Source organism: Myotis myotis, unplaced genomic scaffold (assembly GCF_014108235.1).
Source record: "Myotis myotis isolate mMyoMyo1 unplaced genomic scaffold, mMyoMyo1.p scaffold_m19_p_1, whole genome shotgun sequence".
NCBI lineage: Eukaryota > Metazoa > Chordata > Mammalia > Chiroptera > Vespertilionidae > Myotis > Myotis myotis.
Window position 1 is genome coordinate 109,736,550 of NW_023416313.1, and position 26,146 is coordinate 109,762,695.

A 26,146-nucleotide genomic window follows, 5' to 3' on the forward strand; every position below is an offset into this window, starting at 1 on the left:
ATAGATTTTATTTTTAAAGCAGATTTATGTTCACAGAAAAATTGAGCAGAAGTTACAGAAATTTTCTATATATCCCCTGCCCATACATGCATAGCTTCCCCCATTATCAACATGCCTCACCAGCACGGCACATTTGTTACAATTGAATAACCTGCATGGGCACATCATTGTCACAGAAAGTCTGTAGTTTATAGTTCACTCTATAGTCTGTAGTTTCTGGGTTTAGAGAAATGTATAGTAACGTGCATCCACCATTATAGTATCATACAGTGATTTCACTGCCTTAAAAATCCTCTGTACTCCACCTATTTATCCCTTCCTCCTCCCAATCTTTGACAACTTAATCTTGTTATTATTTCCATAGTTTTGCATTTTTCCAGAATGTCACATAGTAGAATCCTGCATCATGTAGCCTTTTCAGACTGGCTTCTTTCACTTAGTAATGTGCATTTTAGTTCCCTTCATGTGTTTACATGGGTTGATAGCTAGTACTTTTTAGTGCTGAATTATATACCTTTGTCTTGGTGTACCATAGTTTATTTATCCATCCATCTACTGAAGGATATCATAGCTGCTCTTAAGTGTTGGCAATTAAGAATAAAGCTATAACTACCCATGTGGAGGATTTTGTGAGATCATAGTTTGCAATTCCTTTCTGTAAAAATGAACATTATTGCTGAATCCTAATAAAAGAGAAACATGCAAATTAACCATCCCTCCTCTATGCTCAAGCCACGTCCACCAGCCATGCCCACCAGCCAATCAGGAGCAAGTATGCAAATTAACCCAACTAAGATGGTGGCGGCCATGGAGCTGGAGTGAGCAGGAGGCTTGGGTTGCCCCCAGCGATGGAGGAAGCCAAGCTTCCCACCTGCCATAGCTGGCCCTCGGCTATGCTCAAGGCTACAAAGTTTCAATTATAGAAGATAAATAAATCCCAAATACCTGCTTCCAGCCATCCGTGGCCTCTGCTCAAGGAGGGACTAGGAGCCTGGGTTTCCAGGGGCAATGCAGGCTTCCAGCTGGACCTGGGCTCTGCTCAAGGCTACAAAGTTTCAATTATAGAAGATAAATAAATCCCAGGGGAAAAAAAGATAAAAAGGAGAGGCTGGGAGCTTGGGATGCCAGGGGGCATGGCCAGCCTGAAAACGGCCCTCAGCCCCTCACCCAAGCTGGCCAGGAACCCCAGCGGGACCCCTACCCTGATCCGGGACACCCTTCAGAGCAAACCAGCCAGCCCCCACCCGTGCACCAGGCCTCTATCCTATATAGTAAATGGGTAATATGGAAACTGACCCTAACAGCAGAAGGACTGGGAATGACTGGTCACTATGACACACACTGACCACCAGGGGGCAGACGCTCAATGCAGGAGATGCCCCCTGTTGGTCAGTGCGCTTCCACAAGGGGAGCTCTTCTCAGCCACAAGCCAGGCTGACAGCTGCCAGTACAGCGGTGGTGGTGGGAGCCTTTCCCACCTCCTCAGCAGCGCTAAGGATGTCCAACTGCAGCTCAGGCAAGTGGACATCCCCCAAGGGCTCCCGGGCTGCCAGAGGGATGTCTGACTGGCAACTTAGGCCCACTGCCTGGGGAAGCGGGCCTAAGCCAGCAAGTAGACATCCCCTGAGGGGTCCCAGACTGCAAGAGGGCACAGGCCAGGCTGAGGGACCCCCCGAGTGCACAAATTTTTGTTCACTGGGCCTCTAGTTGTATGATAAGATTAAATTTAGTTTTGTAAGAAACCACCAGTCTTCCAAAGTGTTGGTACCATTCTGCATTCCCACTAAGAATGAATGAGAGTTCTTGGCAGCATAGGTGTTATCCACATCCTTTTCTAGATTTTGGCCGTCTTACAGGTATGTAGTGTTATCTCATTTTTTTAAATTTGCATTTCTGATCACATATGAAGTGGAGTGTATTTTCATATGATTATGAGGCAATCTGTTTATCTTACTTGATTAGGTGTCTATTAAGGTCTTTAGCCCATTTCTTAATTTTTTTCTTATTGTTGTGTTCTAAGAATTCTTTGTAATTTTGGGATAAGAGGCCTTTATAAGATATGTCTTCTGCAAATATGTTCTCTTATTTTTTGTTTGGCTTTCTTTTCTATTCTCTTGACAGTGTCTTTCTCAAGTAAGAAACTTTAAATAAAATTTTGACAACAGAGCAAAGACAGTCTTTTCAACAAATGGTGCTGACATTACTGGGCAATCACATGCAGAAAATGAACATAGATATAGATCTTACATCTTTACAAAAGTTGCTCAAAGACTCATAGGTAAAATATAAAGCTATAAAGCTCTTAGAAGATAACACAGGAACAAATCCAGATGACCTTTGTTTGTTGCTAATGTTTTAAATATAAGAACACGATATGTGAAAAAAGGATTGATAAGCTCTACTCATTAAAATCTTCGTTTTCTCATTTTATAGATTTTCTTTAGACAATATTGCCTATACTTGTAGTTTCATCTCTAACTTTTATATTTGAAATACAAAACCTATCACCTGGCTGGAGTGCCTCAGTAGTTGAGCATTGACCTATGAACCAGGAGATCATGGTTCAATTCCCAGTCAGATAACGATCCTGGGTTCCAGGATCCATCCCCCATGTGGGGGCGTGCAGGAGGCAGCCGATCAATGATTTTTTCTCATCATTGATGTTTCTATCTCTCTCTGTTCCTCTCCCTTCCTCCCTGAATCAATAAAAAATATATTTTAAAAATGCAAAGCCTATCTTTAATATAAACTTCACTCTTTAGTACAGATCCTTATTTATTAATGCTCTCAATCATTTCCTCTTAGATATACCACAATCACCCTCAGCAAAACTTATACAAAACCAATATTTCTGTCTTTTATAAACTTGATCTTTTTTAAAAAATTAAAGCCTTTTCTTTTTCTTTTTTTAAAAATATATTTTATTGGTTTTTTTACAGAGAGGAAGGGAGAGGGATAGAGAGTTAGAAACATCGATGAGAGAGAAACATTGATCAGCTGCCTCCTGCACACCCACTACTGAGGGTATGCCCGCAACCAAGGTTCATGCCCTTGACCGGAATCAAACCTGGGACCCTTCAGTCCGCAGGCCGACGCTCTATCCACTGAGCCAAACTGGTAAGGGCTATAAACTTGATCTTTATTCTTTATTTTCTATGTTAATTATTTTACCACCAATTATTCAATAGTTAAGTTATAAATCAACATGTCATTCTAGCCTTCTACTTTATTTGAGATTAGATATTACTTATTCACTTATTATAATTTATCATTAACTATTAATTTTATTAATTTTATACTTCCTAAGTTTTGTTGGTGTCTTTCTTGTCTTGGTCTTTGTCAGATATTATAATTTTCTCACTAGAACAATTATCTTAGCCTGCTTCCATAGTACTCAACAGCATAAATTTTAAAAAGTGAATTTGACCATGTCACTCATCCTCTTGTTTTTCATCCAGTATCACTATTTTACAGTGTTTAGGAAAAATATAAATTTCATTGCATGATGTACAACTTGCTGTATTTTCAGGTATATCTGAATCCTTCTGGCACTGTCTTCTGCATCCATTTTTATTCATCCTGTACTATATTCATACTGAACCACTTCATTTCTATAACTGCCCATGCTCTGTCTCAGCTCCTCTGGGAATAGATTCTCTTGTCTTCAACCTCTGGCTAGTTTCTTCTCATCCTTTCTAACTTCAACATTACTTTTTCCTAGAACTTCTATTTCCTCTAGTCTAGGTTTGAATCACTCTCCATCTGCTCCCATATTACCTTGTGCAGACATCAGTTTGAATACTTAGCCTATTGTATTATAACTGTCAGTTTGTATGTCTGTATAATCTTACTATAGACTATATTACTTCTAATCATACTAGATGGCTGGAGCTCTTTTTTTTCCCCACATAAATATTTTAGATGAGATTATAAAATTTACTCTAATATCCATTTAACTTTCAAAAAATTACACTATTAAATTTGAAAATTCTGGCTTCAGGTTAGGTTCTGCCACAAAACTTTCTAGCTGCTAAACTTTGGAGTGTTAGAACACTAAATTGTCAGCTCCTTAAAGCCAGGAATATTGCCATTAGTGTAAAAATTGTAATTATTAGAAGATATCTGCTGCTAAATGTTTCTGAGCATTTATGATAAGAAATTGTTGATATTAATGGATGGCTCAGTGCCACTGTTCCAACGTACTGCTGGGTTTCAGTGACTACAGTCTCAAAACCAGGGACATCTTGACTCATTCTCTACTCATTCATTTGAAAGATGTGTAGTCTCCTTAAGGTGGCAGCTCATGAAATGTTTGCTGGAGGATATTTTCAGTCAAAGACTTTTTGTTGTTGTTACCACTTTTATCATTGCTCCTACGCCTTCCTCATGTAGATGAAAATTGGACATATTTACTTTCTTGGAAATGTTTCTTAAATATTTATGCAAAATTTACAATTCTATAATGAATGGGACTGAAATTATTGAAAAATAACATTTAATTTTTCTTCCTACTTGGGCATTTTTTCCATTTATGTTTCTACTTAAATAACTAATCATGTCCTATTTTTCAGGGATGATTTTCTATAAACCTAACAAATGATTGTGTGTGTTCTTCCCTGTAGTCTTTCTCTCTTTCTCTACAACATTATGTTAAAAGTAAATCACAAGTCAGAGTGCCATAATTTTCCATGGTCACAGCACAAAACAGTACCACAAATATGTATAAAACTCTTAAATTTGGCTGAGCGGATAAAGGTAATGATATTTGTATTTTCTATACCAAGGAATAACAAAATGCGCTGGAATGCATGATTCTTCTCAGGACAAAAACATTTGCTTCAGACGCGGAAAAAAGCACAGAGATTTTAGTACTTATAGTAAGATCGATGTACTAAAAATTCAAGGAATTTCAAAAGTCTTAACTTTGGAACTTGTAGCAAACTTGAAAACAGAAATTATTGCTTTACCATATGCTATGTTTCTTCTAAATCAGACTAGATGGCTGAAGCTCTTTTTCCCAAGTAAATACTTTTAGAATTTATTATAAAATCTACACTACTATCAATTTAACATTAAATGAATCGCATTACTTAGATTTGGAAAACCTGATTTCAAGTTTGGTTCTGCCATTGAACTTACTGGCTGCTGAATTTATGCAGATTTGCCATCTCTCAGAAACTTCATCACCTAACCTTTAAAATGGTGCACATAAAACATGTCACAAAGCACGGGTTTCTGTAAATATATGCAAAAATATACCTTAAAGGGTATAGAATACCTTTTATCATTAAGTTTTCCTCCTCAAATTTCCAAACTATAGATTTTATGACCCAAATCCGTCTACATTTAACAGAGGTATTTAAATATCATTCACTAATTGATTCACATAATAAGCACTAGCTTCCCTTTTGTTTGGAGAATCTTAAATGGTAGAATGAATTGGTAGGTGTCATCGTTTAAAATTGCGTATGGTCCCTGAAAAAGTAAATCATGCAGCCTTTATCTTCATGAACTGCCTTTGGCCTAACTTCTGAATTATTGCAATTCATTTATCCATCCTCTTTATCATTCATACAATTTTAATAAAATTTAACAATTTTTATTAAAGCTCATATCATGTTTCAGACATTGGGTTATGTGAATAATAAGACAAAATCTGTAACTTAAATAGGTCATAATTTATTGTAGAGAAAGACAAGCAAACAACAATGAAAATGCAGTATAACAGGTGCTAGGATATATGTATGCAGAAGATACTCTGAGAAGATGGCTTCCTAGGGAGGGTGACTCCGGAGTTGAGTTTTCAAAAGCAAGTAGCAGATGGGATTAGCTAAAGAAGCAGTGGGCTGAGAGGTAGGAGGTGGTGTTGGTTAGGAGGTTCTCTCAAGGAAGAAAAGGGCACGTGTTTTCCAGAGGAAGGAGTATGTGTAACAGCCTATAGGGTAAGAAAGATTGCCTATTTCAGCAAAATCATTGTAATTCTCTCATGCAGTCCTCTTCTCTATCATGGGCAGAGAAGAACTCATTCAGGATCTCTGAGAGTTCAATGGGATAGGAACACAAGATGAAATTACAACATGGCTTGAGCAAAACTGGAAAGAAAAGCACAGCACAGATCATGAAGTCCCATATGTGTTGTGCTGAGGAGTTTGAATTTTACTATTGGAGGCTATGAATAGCTATGAAAGAATTTTAAGCTGGGTTGTGACTTGATTTGGTTAGGATTTCATGAGTATTAAAATCTGATGGCAATGTGGGGTATGGATGGACCAGAACTGTAGGCGAAGACTGATGTAGTGACCTGAAGGAGCCAAGGTGAAGGTGTGAACTGAGAACTTGTCAGTGAAAATGAGCCAGAGAATCACAGGAAGCATTGTCTCTCTTTTTAAGAACCATCATTGTTTTTTGTTTTTTTCTAATTCCAACAAAAACCAAATCCAAATTTTTTGTCGTGCCCTTCAAGTTCCTACAAAACATCGTTTCCAAGTGGCAATAGATTGTAATACAATATAGTGTCAAAAGAGTGAGTTTGTCTGTATTTAAATCTCAGCTCACTGCAAAGTACTTGTGTGATCTTTTTTTTTTCTTTAATTAAATCTTTATTATTCAGATTATTACATTTGTTCCTCTTTTTTCCCCCCATAACTCCCCTCCTCCCAGTTACCGCCCCACCCTCCTCCCTCACTCCCCACCCACTGTCCTCATCCATAGGTGCACGATTGATTTTTGTCCAGTCTCTTCCCGCATCTCCCACACCCCTTTACCCCCCAAGAATAGTCAGTCCATTCCCTTTCTATGTCCCTGATTCTATTATGATCACCAGATTATTTGTTCACTTGATTCTTCAATTCACTTGTTGATAGATGCATGTTTGTTGTTCATAATTTGTATCTTTACCTTTTTCTTCTTCTTCCTCTTCTTAAAGGATACCTTTCAGCATTTCATATAATACTGGTTTGGTGGTGATGAACTCCTTTAGCTTTTCCTTATCTGTGAAGCTCTTTATCTGACCTTCAGTTCTGAATGATAGCTTTGCTGGATAAAGTAATCTTGGTTGTAGGTTCTTGGTATTCATCACTTTGAATATTTCTTGCCATTCCCTTCTGGCCTGCAAATTTTCTGTTGAGAAATCAGCTGACAGTCATATGGGTATTCCCTTGTAGGTAACTGAGTTTCTTTCTCTTGCTGCTTTTAGGATTTTCTCTTTGTCTTTTGCTCTTGGCATTTTAATTATGATGTGTCTTGGTGTGGTCCTCTTTGGATTCCTTTTGTTTGGGGTTCTCTGCGCTTCCTGGACCTGTAAGTCTATTTCTTTCACCAGGTGGGGGAAGTTTTCTGTCATTATTTCTTCAAATAGGTTTTCAATATCTTGCTCTCTCTCATCTTCTGGCACCCCTATAATTCTGATGTTGGTACGCTTGAAGCTGTCCCAGAGGCTCCTTACACTATCTTCGTATTTTCGGATTCTTTTTTCATATTTCTTTTCCAGTTGGGTGTTTTTTGCTTCTTCGCATTTCGAATCTTTGACTTGATTCTTGCACTCCTCTGGTCTGCTGTTGGGTGTCTGTATAATATTCTTTATTTCAGTCAGTGTATGCTTAATTTCTAGTTGGTTCTTTATCACAATATCGAGGGTCTCATTAGATTTCTTGAGGATCTCACTACATTTATAGGCAGTCTCACCAGTCTTTTCGAGGGCCTTACTAAGTTTATCGGCAGCTTCTAGACAGTTCTTGAGAGACCTTAAAAGTGTGGTTTTGAGCTCTATATCTTCCATTTCTGACATTTGCATCCTGTTTCTTTGTCTCCGCATTTTTTTATCTTTTCTTGGTGCACCCCCTAGTGGTCTTTGTGCGCAGTCTTGTTCTAGTTAAGCCTTGATTGTTCTTGGCAATACTGGGGGTGATTTGACCTCCAGGCTAACTGGCTATGAGAGTCAGCTGTGTCTGCAGTGGGAGAGCTTCTGTGCTGGATCTCTAGGGTGGTGCTAATCTAGCGTTTGCCTGAGGCTATCCGGCAAATGGCTCTGCGCAGGGCTTGGGCAGGGCAGGTCCCCGGGGATCTACAGGGCAGGCTGGATCGAGCAGTTATGGCTGCTATCAGTTCAGTCCCTAGGGGCTCTGCCTCACAGAGTCCCAGCAACTGCTGCAAACCTCGGAGAGAAAGCTGCCTTAGAGTTCCGACCGAAGCCAGACAGTCCCGCTTCTCCCGTTTGAATCTGGGTCCCTAGAGACTCGCCCGGATCTGGAGCTCAGAGTCTGAAACTCCCTTCCAATTGAAAACAACAACCGTGCCCTTCGCCGCCAGCCCACTCCGCACGCACTCCGAACCCGAGTATTTCACTTCAGCACTGCACCTCCTCTGAGTCTGGGTATGATATTCTCTTTCCTCCTAGTTGTAGAATTTCCACTCAGCCAGCCTTCCTGTGGTTCTGGATGATGTTCGTTCCGTCTTTTAGGTGTACCCTTGAATTGGTTGTTCTAGGCAGCAATCTCCGGCGTTAACCTATGCTGCCATCTTGGTTTCTCCACTTGTGTGATCTTATGTAAATTACTTAACCTCCTGTGACTCAGTTTCCTAATTTCAAAGTGAGGATTAAAATCATAATGAAAATAAGAGTGTGAAATGTGATAACACAAAAAAAAACACACAAAAAAAAACTTCTAGCACAATAATTGGGCCATGAAAATTGCTCAATAAAGCCAGCTAATGAACACATCTTATGTCATTCTCTACATTCACTCTTACTTCAATTTCACTGGCCTCTGACAGAACACAAAATGAACTCTGCAGTATTGGAGGATTAACCCTTTTTGTCTTTAGTGTGGACCGCTCTTTTTCTAATGGATATATTTTTCTAATGATATCTTTCCGCCAATGGCTTGAAGATCATCTCCTCAGAAACTTTCCTCGAGACTTTTCAAAAATATACACTCTACCATTATTCTTTGTCATGGCAACCTTTATCATCTTTAGGACTTAGCAAAAGCACTAAATATTTAGTTTATGTATTTGCCTACTGATTCATTGTATGTCTCCCCACTAAAAGCTCCATAAGAATTCCTTGTGTTACTTTGTACCTATTTATCCTAGTTCAGCATCTGGTGCACAGTAGGTTTCAATAAATAAATGTTAAATACAAAGAAAGTAGAATATATAGACTTGGAGGGTAATGTAATGTAGAAAGCATGAGCTACCAGTAAAGATTATCAAGCATGGTGAATATGAGGGAAAGAACAATTCAAGTGGTGAGAAAAGATGAACATTTTAAATTTAGACCCATTTGTGGACACAAATGAAGCTTTGGAGAAGGCTTTTGGATATTGGGGCTAGAACTCCAAAGAAAGGTTTGAATTCAAGCTAGAATCAATAGATAGCAGTGGTCATAGCAGTGGGAATAGAGGCAGTCGACTGGAAAGGTCTTAGTGAGCAGACAGGAGGTTGGTAAGGAACCCAAGGGACCATTCTCCAGGATGGAGGAGGACTGGAAGGGAGGAAGACTGATAGGGGAGCTTGGGAGAAACTACCAAACCAACCAACCAGGTGTGAGTGGTATCATGGGAGCCATGGGAGCAATTATTTAAATCCTTAAAGATAGCTGGGTATTCCAGGTTTTCAGCTCTTTTGATAAATGTAGAATCTCAGGAGCTCTTCATGAGGCATCACTATTTTTTTTCTGATGCCACCCTGCCTTTGAGTGGGCACATTTTGCTGGGCTTTTGTCTACGTTGGTCCCTGGGCATCCCTGGCCCATATTTCATTATTCTTTTCCCAGGTTTCATTAGGCAATTCTTTTCCCCCATTCTTATTGTCAAGATTTTAGTTATTTGGTCCTGAGACTTCACTTTTAACTTAAAATTTTCCTTCATTCTGAATTCAGTAGAGAGGTCTCTCAACCACACAAATAAAGGTTCCAGAGATGCCTTTGTTCAGGGCCAAAGTTCCCCAAGTGGTTGTGAAAATTGAATCTTATTCCTTCCATTTGAGGGGATAGGCATGTATACATAATGTATATACTCAGAAAGGACCTATTTCATCCTCTCTTTTTCATGGATCCCTTTGATAGCATTCTACATGATCTACAGAAGTTGAAAATAATAAACCAGTATGGAAAACTTGATTGCTGATTTTTTGTTAGGAAAAAGTAAAAAAAAAAAAATGTGTTAGGAAAATGTAAGATTCTTTTGTTAGGAAACTTTCCTAAGTGTATGAAAACAAATGTAGCTTTAAAATAAATTTGAGACAGATTGTGAGGAAGGAGGGAGGGATATTCTCTGCCAGTTTATGTCCTTGTTTTGAATAAAGACATTCTTAGAAAACATGAATAAAAAGTCTGGGATGTGGTTGATCTTAGTGAAATAGAAAATTATTAGTAGTAAAAACAAAACCCCACAATACGTCTTCTATTTCAAATATGTTCAGTGTTCTGCCTAACTTCATCACTGGGATTGTTAGGTAACTCTTTGACTTACGAATGATTTGGGGGCATTATACGTTGTCTCACGATAGCTCAAAACATATGTGAAGATACAGTTGCTTATTGCAACTGAAATTTGTCCTAATTTCTGGAATTCCATTGGGATCTGCCTAATAAGATGACTAAAGGAATTACCTGGAGGACTATAACAGAAGAGACCTAAGTAAACAATTATCTTTACACAATCAAGATGATTTCTGCTTAAACCAAGCATTTTTGTTGTAGTTCTTGCTGATCTCTACTTTTAGCCCCTAGCCTTTCTTGAATATTTGTGCAGAGCTGCTTAATGCAAACAAAGCAAGTCACAGGAAATGAGTGCGGCATCAATAAAGAACAGAATTAGAGGGAAATGGATAAAGACTAAATAAATTGTGCACACAGCTTTTTACAAAAGAACAAAATCAAATAAAACACCTTACAGTTATCATTATATGAAACCTGGGGACAGTTTTTGACACAATAGGCAGGAAATTAGATAGGAGATTTAGGTGTTGTTAATGTGACTTTCATACTTGAGTCTTGGCTCATTGTAATGAAAGTCACCTCTCTGCCACTCCTTGAATTCTAGCTTTTATGGTCTTTTTGCAGAGCTACCCCTCTCTCAGTTAGTCATTTATCTAACAGTCTAGAGCAGCACAGAGGCCACATCATAAGGCGCAGTCTTTCTGCTTCTGTAAATCAGTTCAGCCACCTCAAAGCCACTCCCTTTGCTCTTTGATTTCTTTTTGAGTTCCTAGCAAGCACTATTGTGTCAGATTCTAAGTTTAGATGCATTTCATAAACTCTCTGAATCTCAAATTATACTCTATCAATGCACAAGTGAGATTAAATGTTGGGCTGTTCAGTTGGGGTAGAGCTAACTCAGTCCAATCATTTCCTTAGGCACGGAAGCCTTACTAAAGTGCCTGCACAGGAGCAAGAGGCAGGGCTGAGGTTTGTTACAAATGGTGGAGTTACTTGCTATTTTATGACCATCCCTCTTTCTTCTCCTCTCTGTCATGAAATCCTCACAGTGGATTCCATACTTATTTCTTGGCACCTCTCATTCAAATAGTAATTTCTAGTTAGATTGGCTCATGCAACCCAGTTATTTAAGTCAGATTAACTTAACTCTTTAGAAAAAGTTAACAAGGATGCAAAGGGTCTCCCCAGGGCTGTTGAAGAAGCACTCCTCAGCATGTAAACCTATAAGATAAATATGCCAGTTTTAATAGGCTTCACCTCCCTGGTCTGGAGTTTTACAGTCCCACTGGACGGGGAGGAGAGACAGAGAAACAGTGTGATGCTGAATTGAAAACCTGAAGGCACTGGTATGTTACAAGCACTCCCATATGCTGGTTGGACTTCTCACAAAATCTGCATCAGAGGTGTCCTTTATTATCTCAACTTCCTTTTCAAGAGGCATGTACTGAAAAGGAAACTGCCAGGCTATCACTTCATCTTTCTACATCTGAATCAATTATGATAATCTAAAATCTCTCACAGATAGGACTTTCTTTTGTTTTAATGATATTCAAAGAATAAACATTTAGGCACCTAATAAAAATTTGTTCTGGCATTCAGAGAAATAGGACACTCACAGGTAATTTATTTGATCATCTTATTGGAGCAAGTAGTCATGAAGCAAAGGTTAAGAATACATTTTTTGGAAACCTGACAGTGTAGCCTTTACATATCAGCCACTATAACAACAAAAAAAATCCTCCTTTAAATTTTTTTTTTATTTATCGTTGAAAGTATTACAGATGTCCCCCCTTTTTCCTCCCTTGACCTCCTCCACCCCACTCCTGCCCCCTCTTCAAGCCTTCACCACACTATTGTCTGTGTCCATGGGTTATAGCTGCAGGTATACATTTTCTTCTTGTTAGTTTTTCTGCAAATTCCTAATGTGTAGCCCAGAGTAAACGCTTAGAAACTATGCTGACTGAAGGAATTATAAAACAAGTGTGCATTGGTCTCTAGACAACCAGGGGTCTACTATAAAGCACAGGCAGTCCTGCCTCACTTCCCAGCTCTTAACTGACACACATCATTCTTTTTTTTTTCATGTTGGCATCTGGTTCATTGGCTGCTTGGACTTTCAATGTTACATCTTTCTCAAGATGTATGTTCTCAAAGTAGTGGCCGACATTATAATTGTTTTCATATTTTCCATGTTCAACATATATTTACTGAATTTATGTTATGTACCTGTACTTTACTAGGGGCCAGGAATAAAGAAAAAAGTGCCTATACGTACTGCATAATCTAAATGGAAGATGTATATGAAAGAAATACAGTAATTGCAATAAAATTGTTTAGCAACACTGGACTCTTGGCATTCTTGGTTTATCATGCACAGTTTTGAGTATTTGTATGTGTTTTCTAAAATCATGACATGGAAATAATCATTATTGTGGGGACACTGATGTGAGCATGAGCTCTGTGAACCTAGCATGCAGAAACTAGTCAGGTATTAAGTGTATCTGGTCCATCTGATGTCTTTATCTCAACAGGACATGATGTGATCATGAGTCTTTGTGCATGCAAGAAATATCTAGAATTGTATTCTTTGAAAATTGGGGGTTAGGTGGGGGCTTTTTTTAAGAGCCTGTACTAGGTACCTCAGATAAACATAAGAAGGTAAAAAAATAATTTATAGAAACATGAGCAAGCTTTGAAGTGGGAAAAATACTAAATCTGCATGTCTAAATAGCAGTAGATCTTTTCCAGGTAATGGATTGGGGATGATATTTCACAGTCTGTAAAAACTCGCATATGCTGACATGGAAGCATGCAATCTTCCCATGGATGGCACATAAGTAGCTCCTAGCTAAAGCATAGTGCTCGTGGAGGAAATGTTCCTGGAGCATGTGCATCATTTGGAAGGCAGTGAGCAGCCCATTGCTGAAATGAAATTCATGATTGAAAATAACAGAATTAGACGTACTTTTAATGTCAGCCAAGTGATCAAAAACTATGAATGCCAGTATTGCTCAGAGGGTTGAGCATAATCCTGTGCACACAAAGGTCACCATTTTGATCCCTGGTCTGAACAAATGCCTAGGTTGCCAGTTCAGTCCTCATCAGACCAGAGACAATGGATGGATGTTTCTCTCTCACATCAATGTTTCTCTCTCTCCCCTTTTCCCTTTCTCTCTATTTAAAAAAAAATCAATAAAAACATATTTATAAAAACTATGTGTGAGAATGATTATTATATTCTATATTTTAAGAAATTTATTTGTTCTGGATTCCCCCAGAGGTTGATTCCAAAGCAAAGATTTGAGTAAAAGGAGTTCTGAATTTTTTGTGTGTGTTTTTTTTTAAACACACACATATATTTATCTTTTTAGGTAATCCCATAAGATCACCTACAATTATTGTGATAGTAAAATAGGAAAGGCAAGGCAACCAAGGTCTTATCATGCAAGTTAGCTCTTTGAATATCTGAGACTAAACCCACTGGGGAACTATGAGAGCCAGTGAAAACTGTACATTTAAGAGCTCTTCCACCCAGAAGATGTGAAATTCTGGCTCCCTGAGCAGATGTCAAAATAGGCTATCTGGGCCAGAAAAACAAAACAACAACAAAAAAAAAAACACCCAGAACAGCTATATGCACATACTGTCTCTCAGTTGGGTGTCACTGAGGTGGTAAGGATGAAAGGGTATAGGAAGGTACCAATGTCATCCTATATAATAAAAGCCTAATATGCAAATCAACCGAATGGCAGAATGACCAGTGGAATGACCGGTCACTATGATGCACACTGACCACCAGGGGGAAAATGCTCAATGCAGGAGCTGCCCCCAACCCACAGACCCCAGGCCAGCCAAGGTGGGTGCCAGTAGGGGCCCCCTGATTACCCTGCTGGTAGCCCCACAGATTGGCCCTGATCACCAACCAGGTCTAGGGACCCTACCCATGCATGAATTTTGTGCATAGGGCCTCTAGTCTATTATACTAAAGAGTCACTGACAGGGAAAAAGTACTGCTTATGTTTTTACAAGTCCATTTCCACAACTAGAAAACTATTTTAAGATATATTACATAGGACAGGGTCATTAACTTTGAATTTCATGCTTCTCTACATACTCTTCTACATTATGGAGCTCATACTATGTTCAAGGAGTTTTCACTTATTTGAATTTTGTTTTATTTTCCTATAAACTCTGGACATATGCAAGGCTGATATATTCATTCTTGTGTTATAGATGAAGAAACTGAATTCAGAGGAATCAAACACTTTGTCATATGGTTACAATAAAAACCAGGTCTTCCACGCCTTACTTTTAAAAAAAAATTAGCTGCAGCAAAAAGAACATTTAGCTTGCATATGTCTATCTCAATGGTAATTTAGTTAAATATTAAAGTGTTATTGAAATTCAAAAACAATTATAATATTAAACGTTTGCCAGGTCTTGTTTATTCTGTTAAGAAGATGCCATGCAGGGAATTCAGAGAATGTATAGCCTTTTCTTTTCTTTTTTTTCTTATTTTAAAAATATATTTTTATTGATTTTTACAGAGAGGAAGGGAGAGGAATAGAGAGTTAGAAACATTGATGAGAGTGAAACATCGATCAGCTGCCTCCTGCACACTCCCCACTGGGGATGTGCCCGCAACCAAGGCACATGCCCTTGACCAGAATTGAACCTGGGACCCTTGAGTCCACAGACCAATGCTCCATCCAATGAGCCAAACCGGTTAGGGCTGTATAGCCTTTTCTGACTGCGGATGTAAAAAGGTGGACCAAAGATATAAGATAGAGAGCATTCATGCAGCCTGGATTAGGGAAAGTTGGATCATACTTGGCAGGATCCTTAGCTTGAGAGAAAAAAAGTGAGTATTATTGAAATTAGAGTTGAATTGCAATTGCTGAAAAGTGACTAAGTAGATCATGGTAGATTGTAACCAGACAGAGATAGTGGAGAGATGCGTTCAATAATCAGTGGGTCAGAAACTGGGTAGGCAACTGGAACAAGAAGAAAAATCACAAGGATGAGATAGGTGATCAAAGGTTTGGAGCATGAGAAAGAAATAAAAATATACCAAAATGTAGTGCAAACTAAAAAAGCTAGTTATTTAGATAATTGGCTCAGGCAACAAGGAATGAAATTACATTGTAGGAAGGATGGAACTCAGGGAAGTCATTGGCTATAAAACAATAGAATTTAAGTTCCTAAAGTTATATCACCTAAGGAAAACTTCTTAAAAATCTTTCTGCTACAATAGAACCAATTCCATGAATTAGCATTTTGGAAGAAACTGTTCTATTAACTATCTAAAACATTTTATTTTTCTCACTGAAAATAGGTCAGATATAAAAGAATTATGCTTAACATAATTACTGTCAGCTGCAAACCTGCATTGCACTTTTAATGAGGAAAGAAGATATTGGCAATGTTTTCAATGCCATTATGATTATGAGCAAGGACACTCAGGGCAGACCTGAGCTCCAGTAAGTGGTTTTTATCTGTAGCACTTACAGATTATCTTGCAAGGAAAGCATTCTGAGGCAGGTGTTATGAATGTGGTCTGTCCAATCTGTACACCATTAGAGCATTGGTTGCAACATACTTTGAGTTACTTCAGCTCAGATAGGATTTTTTTTTTAACACTGGAAGAGAGGAACTCTTAATCTATGACTTGAAAATGATAACAAAAGTATGACTCAAAACTTACTTAACCACACTATAAAATTAATTACTCATAGCTCACCTAACAGTGAGCTTAAACATGAATAAACAATAAACTATAAAGAACATACAATTTGGTTCTGATGCTAATTTGTAATGTGTCTTCATCAGAGAACTGGTGAAATTCTGTGGTAGATGTTCCTGTGACTTTCTTGGTCTAGTTTTACTGTCAACACTTTTTCCTTTGACCTGACCAGACTATTCACTTGGTTCATTTTCTATGCTCCATATTTCTGTGCCATCCATGTTATAATACTCAATGTCATTTTGAATTTGAGTTTTCAAAAACATTTCAGAAAACTCTTGGTCCCTTCCTTGGTGAAGTCACAGACTGTTCAACAGCAAAGCAGGGCTGGAGGCTGGGCTTCACAGCTGGGCAGTGCCATACACTGGGTTCTGTGATGTCCAGAATCATTGTTCAGGTCCCTGGTTTTATCCTGCCACTGGCTGTGCTCAACAGATGGGCATGGCCGCTGGCTTGGTTCCCTGCCAGAGCAGGAATATAGGAGGGGCTCCTGGATACTGCAGTCTCTGGCTAGTCACTTGGTCAGGCAGGACTGGAATCTATGTTCAGCAGTTGGGTGTGGTTGAGAATTTTCTTTTCTGGAAGGGCAGGCTTTAGTGTGTGCTCCAAGGCAGCTGAGAGTTTATGGCCATGCTTCCCAGTGGAGCAGAACTGTAGGATTTGCTCATCTGGTGGACAGGGCTTGATACAAGTCACCAGGCAAACCTCACTGTTCTTATGTGTTAACTAGAGGCCCGGTGCATGAAATTCGTGCACTGGGTTGGGGGAAGTGTCCCTCAGCCCAGCTTGCACCTTCTCCAATCTGTATAAAGAGTATACTGACAAAAATTTTGTATTTCTAGATATTATCTCCTTCCATGTAGATGAGAAAACTGAATGATGTTAAGTAATTCAAAAAGTAATAGTCACTATTTTGAGAGAGAAGCTCAAAACACAGATTAATCTAATTCCAGTGCTCATGTTATTAGATATTACATTAGTTAATTCAGTTCTCAAAACAAATCACACAATAGCAGTTTTCTTTTGCTACCGTAACAAATCACCACAAATTACAACAGATAGCTTATAACCACAAATTAAAACATTACAGTTTAAAACAACAAAAATTTATTATCTTACATTTCTGGAAGTCAGAAGTCCAAAATGGGTCCCTCGAGGAATATCCGAATGCTGGTTTAGGCCCGATCCCTGTATTCGGACATCCCTCTCACAATCCAGGACTGCTGGCTCCCAACCGCTCGGCTGCCTGCATGCCTCATTGCCCCTAACTACTTCTGCCTGCCAGCCTGATCACCTCCCAACTGCCCTCCCCTGCAAGCCTGGGTGCCCCCAACTTCCCTCCCCTGCTGGCCCAGTCACCTCCAACTGCCCTCCCCTGCTGACCCGGTTGCCCTAAACTGCCCTCCCCTGCAGGCCTGGTCACGCATAACTGCCCTCCCCTGCCGGCCATCTTGTGACTGTGGGTGCCGCCATCTTTGAGGTTGTGGCAGTCAATTAGCATATTCCCTCCTTATTGGCTGTGGGCACTACCATCTTTGAAGGTGGGGCAGTCAATTAGCAAATTCCCTCCTTATTGGCTGTGGGCGCCACCATCTTTGCAACAGCGTGAGGGTCAATTAGCATATTCCCTCTTTATTAGATAAGATGAGGATAATCATTTCTATTCTTGATAGGCAGAATAATTGATCCTTAAAGATGTTTACTTCCTGATCCCCACAAGCTGTGAACTGGCAAGGGTAAATTCCCCTTGGGGTTAAGGGTGATCATCAGGTGTATTTTAGTAAATGGGTTAGCCTGGATTATCCAGGTGAATCCTATGAATTACAAGCTTACTCAAATGTAAAAATGGGAGGCAGGAGGGTTAATATCAAAGTGACAGGATGTGATAAAGACTCTAGTTACCATTTCTGACTTTGAAGTTAGAGGAAGGAGCCAGGAGCAAAAAAAAACAAAAAAAATGTGGGCAGTAAGAAAACAGATTCTCCTCAGGAGACTCCAAAGGAGTGCAGCTTGCTAATACTTCAGTGTTAGCCCACTGAGACTCATTTTGGACTTCTGACTTCCAGAAATGTAAGATAATAAATTTTTGTTGTTTTAAACTGTAATGTTTTAATTTGTGGTTATAAGCTATCTGTTGTAATTTGTGGTGATTTGTTACGGTAGCAAAAGAAAACTGCTATTGTGTGATTTGTTTTGAGAACTGAATTAACTAATGTAATATCTAATAACATGAGCACTGGAATTAGATTAATCTGTGTTTTGAGCTTCTCTCTTTCAAAATAGTGACTATTACTTTTTGAATTACTTAACATCATTCAATTTTCTCATCTACATGGAAGGAGATAATATCTAGAAATACAAAATTTTTGTCAGTATACTCTTTATACTTTCTTATACTTGATAAGTTTTCTAGTTGGCCATAATTATATACATTGACTCTAGAATTAGTAATGCAATTCATAAAGACTCTTAATTATCACAAAGAAAGCATTAAAGGAAGCAGAGAATTTATGCCAAAAGCATAATGTTAAAAGATGAATAGAGTTAGAAGTAGACGACATGGTCTCCACCCCCCTAGTTTAGAAGAGGACCTCCAGGAGGTGGGATGGGGAATGAATCTCAGAGAAGCATAGACTCTTCTCACCAAGGCTGGCCAGCTACAGGGAACTGTGGGAAAACTCTACTCTCCAGCAGGCCATCCGTCACCATTCTGTGTAACACTCTGGCTCAGCAATGCAAAAAAACATGAGTTGGCTGTTTTGGATTTTGGGGTATCCCATTGACAAAGAACTACTCATAGTGGTCTAGTAGGATGACCCTTTCATTGACTGCAGTCTTTGCAGAAACTCATGTAGACTGTGTGGACTATCCTCCCTCACCACCAATTTTATTGGCTTAAGATAAACACCTCATTAGCCCTAAGCAGAGTGCGATGTCTCTGACATCTGAAGAAATGGGTGATGAAGTTGATAGGAAAACTTTGGCTCCTACCTTATTAATGAACAGCAATGAAATAGCACCAGCCTAACTTGAGGATCCCCTCACATAAATGGAGAGTTAATAATCCAAGTTCTACTGGATTGAATGAGGTAATACCTGCCAAGTTCTTATCAAAGGCCCTAGGCACAACAACAGCAGCAACACAGCTGCCTTTTTATTAAGCTATGATTCCATGGCATTAGTAGGAGTTAGCTTTATTCTTCCTTCTTTAAAATAATAACACAAAGTATAACATTCAACAGATTCTAATGAATAAAAATTTTTATAGAATAAAAATGTCTCCCTAGTTCCTCTGCTCCCAGCATGCAGTTTCCCTTCCAGGGGGCAACACTTGCATAGATTCTTGAACCGAAACAAAATAATTTATATACATAGAAATGTTTCCTCACAAATGAGAGCACATCATACAGTTTTCACCCTTACTTTTTCCACTTTCTATATGCTAGTGTTTTCCACATGTGTAAATATAGTCCTACTCAACTATAATTATGAAAGTGATTTGTAAACTGTAAAGCATTTATCTGTTTTCATAAAGTCAGTGCTATTTATTTGGGGGTTGAACTGGTTCTAAGATGACTTTGATTTCTAGTAGAGTTGATTACTATCCCAGGTTAATATTAAGACTTCTTTTAACTTTGGACTGATGAAGATGTGATCTAAAAGGTAGTTTGTATATTTTGACAAGAAATACCTTCTAGCCAAAACCGGTTTGGCTCAGTGGATAGAGCGTCGGCCTGCGGACTGAAGGGTCCCAGGTTCGATTCCAGTCAGGGGCATGTACCTGGGTTGTGAGCACATCCCCAGTGGGAGATGTGCGGGAGGCAGCTGATCAATGTTTCTCTCTCATCGATGTTTCTGACTCTCTATCTCTCTCCCTTCCTCTCTGTAAAAAATCAATAAAATATATTTTAAAAAAAGAAAAGAAATACCTTGTGTGGTTTTGATAAGTGCTCTTGATGTCGACTATTTCTACACTCAGAAATATCCTCTTTATTGTAGAATCGGCAACAAGTGAAGCTAAACAAAGCCTGTTGGACGTGTACCCTTGTGATAATTGCCACACTTCAAATTATTTACATAAGACCATGTTCATTCAAATGGACCCTTTAATCAGCAAGCTGTGAATATAGACTAGAAGGCCTATTTTAGGTTATGGCCGTAGATAGCTGCTACCTCAGGATTTGTGTTTATAAATACACAGCGTTTCTTCCACAGGAAGCAGGATGAGCAGACGTGTAGGAGGTCGAACCAGCTGCTGCAAATGTTGGCCCTTCAGGCCTGATTACAGAGGCTGATGAACTCGACTCCTGCAAGCAGGGCCAACTCTTGCTTGTCTCCCCACACTGAAGTCACTGTCTTTTAGGCTGACATCCAAGTTTGACATCATTTATCTACATGAACAGGTGCTCCCATAAAATGAACCACATAAAAAGCAAGTGCTATGGGAGAGTCTATGATTTCCCACTTTGTATTGCTGTACAGGCTATGTTGGGAGACAGGCAAGGTTTCTCTATAGCCTCAAGAAGCTGAATAGAGAAAACAGAGAGGTCAACATTTTCTAGTGCAAAATAGCTGAAAAATCTAGGTTTTATTTTTAAAAGCCTCTTTAGAAACATGCCAATTCCTTGAATTTCTTTTGTATGATTTCTCCTACATTTCGTGGAGTCAGAATTAGTATGTGGCTGAAGTTTGGTACAGTGTTAGGACAAAAGAACAGTTGGTGGAGTATATTTAAAAGTAATCAGGGTCTACCAAAGAGGATGGCGGAAAACTGGAGGAGGGATAAGTTGAGGTTTTTCCAAAAGGAAAGAAACATATTTAATTCAAATAAAATGTTTGGAGCTCTCACTATTCCTTAAGTGCTGAGGTAATTACTGCATACAAAACTATCTAGAAAAAGTTCAGGAAATTAGAGTACATATTTAAAAAGAAATGAACTTGTAGAATTTACCTAATAATATAGAAGAGCAATAATTTATGTCTTGCTCTCAGGACTTCTAATTGGTCCAACTCCCACTTATTTTTAAAATGTAGAAGTTATTCTAGATTTAAAATTTTAAAAGGGTGAGATCACTTTAAAACTTTTAGTTAGAAATATGAATTTCTGACTATTGAATAACCCAAGTAGAGGACCTATCCAAATTGAATAAATACTTATTTTCCAAGACATATCCAGTTTATCTCACTACATCAATTCAAAAGGGTAGCTCATCAAACTCTATGAAAAGAGAACTATGCAATATTTAGGGAGTAGAAGACACTTATAAAATTAGTATGATGTTCTTTTTTTAATATTTTATTGACTTTTTTACAGAGAGGAAGGGAGAGGGATAGAGAGTTAGAAACATCAATCAGCTGCCTCCTGCACACCTCCTACTGGGGATGTGCCTGCAACCAAGATACATGCCCTTGACAGTAATCGAACCTTGGACCTTTCAGTCCACAGGCCAATGCTCTATCCACTGAGCCAAACTGGTTAGGGCAGTATGATATTCTCATATCATCAATTGCTCACTGTCAGCTATCACAAAATTGAAATATCATCTCTGTTATGCCCAGATTTCAAGATTCCCAAGAGCCCACCAGGGAGCCAGCAAGTCCGATGCAAAAGCAAAGAGTCCTTCATTTCGAACTAGTTTGGCTCCCCGACCACACTCACCGATGCAATGGTAAGCCCAGTGTCAGAGAGAGAGCGAAGCCTGATGGGACTGTGGGTTTTATAGGGGGGTGGAGTGAGGGCAGGAGAGGGGACTGTGGGCCCCGCCGATTGGCCAGGCGCAAGTTGGTGTCTCATTACACAGGATGTGGTCATAGTGATGGCGTGCACTTCCCTTGATTATCATTGGCTAGTCCAGAGAAATCCTGGGTGTGGCTAGCAGAGGCTTCTTCAGGGAAGAAGCCCTGCTGAGCACATGGCTCTGTCCAAAAATGGAGGACCCAGGGCAAGATGGAGGGCGCAGTCCTAGCCCCCCCCCCAGGGCGAGCTGAGCCCGGGCTCCAGGGGCCAGTCCGGTTGGCGGGGGTCCAGCAGATCGGCCAGTTCCAGCCCAGAAAGGAAGTCCATGTCCTTCGTCTCGTCCCCGGGGGCGCTGGTGATCGCCTCCTTAGGCAACCTGGTACCCCCCCCACCCCCCGCTCCCGGGAGGTCACCATATTGATGCTGAACTTAGTGCGGACACCCAATCGTCAGAGCGCACTCAACCCAGAACTCCTCCAGCCTCAGCCTCCCAAGTAGCTGGGACTACAGGCACGTGCCACCGTGCCTGGTGCCGCCGCAGCTGCTTGCGGCAGGGAGACCTGGAGGTCGCTGGCTCTTCCTCCGCTGCCGCTGTTGCGCGGGTCGGTCCAGGGGCAGCAGGCGGGTGGCGGCCTGCACCGGGCTCTCGCTGCAGGCTGGGGAGTCGGTGCCCTAGGCCGCCAGCAGCCTGGTCAGGCTGTGCCTCATGGGGCCCGGTGGCCGGCCCCACGTAGGCCCCGCGATGACTCTCCCTTTCAATCTCCTAGCAGGGTTAAACAAAATAAAAAAGAATTGCCACATAAAAAGGAGGTGCTATGGGAGAGTCTATGATTTCTAAAGTATCTAAAGTTTCTAGATACTTTAGAAATAAATCTCCAAATTCTATTATTTTAATGTATAGTTTCTAGATAAAAATAAAAGAAAAAATTAAATAAAAATTGTAAAAGTTAGAAAAATTTAACATATCTCTACATCATTCACATAAATCCTCATTGTGTAAGTGAACTGTATGCCATAAATGGTTTATTTGAATTCTATATTTGAGTTTTGATGTTTATAAAGAAGAACATTATTAGCTATTAGCTGTGCATTATATGGTTGGATTCTACTTTTTATCTACTAATTAGAGCTAAAGAAACTTTTTTTTAAAAAAAAATATTGTGTATAAAATGCTTATACAAAATATTTAGACTATTTTGAATTAACCTGTTACTCCTAGAATTGTTCAATTGCTAATAGGATGACAAGTTAAATGCTGGAAATCTTACCTTGTTCCAATGTTTGTTATCTCCCGGTACTGTTTTATATTCTTTCACAATTCATCTTTTTTTTTTTTTTTTTTGAGTGTGAGCTAAATCTGTAGAACACCTATCCCTATTTTAAAAATTTTAAATTATCATATACAGCACAGTTACAAGTTAGTTTACAATATAAGAATTTTTGATGAAAGGCAAAATAATTTTATGCACAGTGTTAAATGTCATGCTAGTAGTTAAATATCCTTAGACTGAGCATAAATAAATGGACACCCAGAAGCATATAGTCACAAAAATGGACCTACTACTTCAGTTACTTGCTAATGTTAGTATTTTGGTCTTAAGAAATCATATACCATCTTATTGAATCAGTCTTAACTGGGACATTATATTTTATAGGACATGCTATTTCATTCATGAAATGTGGTTATGTGGTGGGGAGAGATGATAAAAAGGTGTGGTGTGGTTTAATGTCTGCTTTCTGGGAGGTGAAATAGATTCTGCTCAAAAGATTTCCCCAGATGGTAGCCTGTTCTCATTCCCTCTGTGATTCTTTCTAATATTTTATGTCCTGTTTTGATGTGGGGAAGAACAGGAGGTCTGGTGTTTATTTTCATGCCTCTGAGCAAGAAGCTCAGCTAGTAGCCTTATATGAGTACACACTAAAAGCAATTTGATATGTTTAGGTGACTTGTTATATAGCTGATCGGGAGAAGTCATCAAAGGAAAAGGAAACGCCATATATTCAGTGAACAGATTTTTATCAGTCATTTTTTTTATGGATTAAAATAACAACAAGATGGCTTTATGCTGTAGATCTGTCTCTGATATTTTATGATCTTAATGTGGCCATGGAACTAAAACTTTATAGTTTATATAGCTTACTACCTTTGCTTCTTTTTTTCAACATAGCAGTGCTTCCATGGGAACATGCAAATGATTAGAATTCTGATTGTTAATATGAACAAAATAAAAAGAACACGTTCAATTAAAATTTAGAAATTAAAATTTTAAATTTAGAAATTAATCCCATAATAGAGTATTCATTTATATTCCAAAAAATGCTACTAATCTTACGTCTTTGTGCATGAGATCCAAAATTCAATCAGTAAATCACCTTAACAACAGGATCCAAAGAAGAAAAGACAAAATCAATTTTTTCAAGATAACCACTTGCTGCTATTGATCAAAGCTGATCTAGGTTTATATACTATTAAGAAGCTGCAGATGGGATTTTATGGATTTACTAATGTAAATGTATCATCGCCAAATGTTTTAGTAATCATTTCTGTTTGCTATCATTCTTGGTTGTAACATGAGCAAACACAGCAATATTCTGTTTTCTGTTGTGAAAATTATGCTCCAAAGAATGAGCAACTTTAGGCAAGGAGATGATTCACATTTTTGTTTATTTGCCAGATAAATGCAACTGATTTGCTGGTATGAAGTGCCTAGGTATTTTCTACCCTGCTGCTTCCTTAAAGCCAGCTTCATTACCATCTGGGTTCAACATCATTTCTTTCAGGTTTGGAAGTCTGAGGAATTGTTTCAGATATAAAAGTATCAAAAATATAATAGTGCCAGAAAATCTACTTTTAATGGTAGATATTTTCATGACATATATAAAACCTGTATGGACAACTTTGATTTATAGTGTGTGTGTGTGTGTGTGTGTGTGTGTGTGTGTGTGTGTGTGTGTGTTTTCTCTTCTGAATTTAGTGGCTCACCAGCCTCAGGGACTAAACCATGGTTACAGAAATTTCTGGGAAATTCCTAACATGGAGGCCAGCAGGACTGGAGTGAGGCTGAGAGTGTGAAGGAGTGAGGGAGGGTGAAGGTGTGTGTGTGTGTGTGTGTGTGTGTGTGTGTGTGTGTGTGTGTGTGAGAAAGAGAGAGGGGGTCAGTCAGACAGCATTTGGGAGTCTTGGGGGCGGGAAGTGTGGGCTTTCCTGACACTGGAGCCACTACTACCTCCGCAGTCACTCCCCTGGGTTCGCTCCAGCTTGGAGACTGCACCATGTGAAGGTTTTATAAGGTCCTCCTCAGGAGGAGGCTGTGGGAGCAGCAGCGGCTGGGGACCCAGCCTTGCCATGACCCAGACTCACTGCAGCCTGGCCCAAATCCACACGCACCCTGCCCTGGACCCCGCCCACTGGCCAAGAAAACCTCCCAGACCCCACACACTGCGGACACCGCCCAGACCCAAAGCACACCTAAGCAGACACCAGCGGGACCCCACGCCACTAATGGAGAGCCAGCCTGGACCACTTGCAAATGCCACATTATCACCACTGAGATAGCAGAACTCTCACCCTTGCTGTGGACTTACCCACTGCCACCACTACTGTGCTGTCACTGTGGCCCTAGAGCCCAGCTGCTGGGCTCCACTGCCGGGTGCTGGAGGCTAATTCCAGTATGTCCTAATTATGCAAGAAGTTCATCAAAAGGTTGATGAGCCTTGAGGCTTCAGCAGGGCTGAAAATCTGCATACATTATTGCCTGCTGCCAGACAGCTGAAGGCAGTTCCCCCAACCTGATAATACTTTATTGTTTACCAAACTTTACCTTTGATATGTATATCTGCTTTGCTATAGGGCAAAATGTGTTAATTAAAAGCTAGGGGTCCAGAGACTCAGGGAACTTAGTTACTAAAGCTAAGCTCCATCAGGCTCCCCCCAAAATGCCTTCCAAATTTATATTTCATGTCTAGTTTATTTAATTTACTAGCAGCCTCTTCTCCAGATTCCTGAACCCTTCTAGATGCAGGATAAAACCAGGGATCTGGAGCAGGAACTGCGCTGAAGGCTGGGAGGTGGATGTAGCCTCCCCTGCCCTGGACCTACTAGAACTGAGCACCTAAGGAGACTGAAGAGGCTGCAGATTTGTGAGTGAGACAGGACTGCCTGGGACTGAGAGAAGAAACTCCCAGGACACTGGCTGTGGAAACTGCAGAGTGGGTGCAGCAGTAG